Below are 631 nucleotides of genomic sequence, written 5' to 3'. Positions count from 1 at the left end.
GGAGACATCCCTATTGATGAGGACAAGCCCATCACTAAGAAGAGGATGGAGCACACAAGAGACCCCACTCATCATGAGATCCCTGAGATTCCTCAAGGGATGCACTTTCCTCCACACAACTATTGGGAGCAACTAAACACCTCCCTAGGAGAATTGAGTTCCAACATGGGACAACTAAGGGTGAAGCATCAAGAACACTCCATCATCCTCCATGAAATCAGAGAAGATCAAAGAATCATGAGGGAGGGGCAACAAAGACAAGGAAAAGACATTGAGGAGCTCAAGCACTCCATAGGATCTTCAAGAGGAAGAAAGAGCCGCCATCACTAAGGTGGACCCGTTCCTTGATTTCCTTGTTCTTTATTCTTCTGTTTTTCGAATTTTTTTATGCTTATGTTTATCTATGTTTGTGTCTTGTGATCATTAGTGTCTTAGTGTCCATGCCTTAAAGTTATGAATGTCCTATGAATCCATCACCTCTCTTGAATGAAAAATGTTCTTAATTGAAAAAGAAAGAATTGCATGAATTTTGAATTTTATAACAGTTTAGTTATTTTGATGTGGTGGCAATACTTTTGTTTTCTGAATGTATGCTTAAACAGTGCATATGTATCTTGAATTTGTGGTTCAT

This window comes from Arachis duranensis, chromosome 7, assembly GCF_000817695.3.
Source record: "Arachis duranensis cultivar V14167 chromosome 7, aradu.V14167.gnm2.J7QH, whole genome shotgun sequence".
In the NCBI taxonomy this organism is placed as follows: domain Eukaryota; kingdom Viridiplantae; phylum Streptophyta; class Magnoliopsida; order Fabales; family Fabaceae; genus Arachis; species Arachis duranensis.
Note: the sequence above shows the minus strand (reverse complement) of the source record.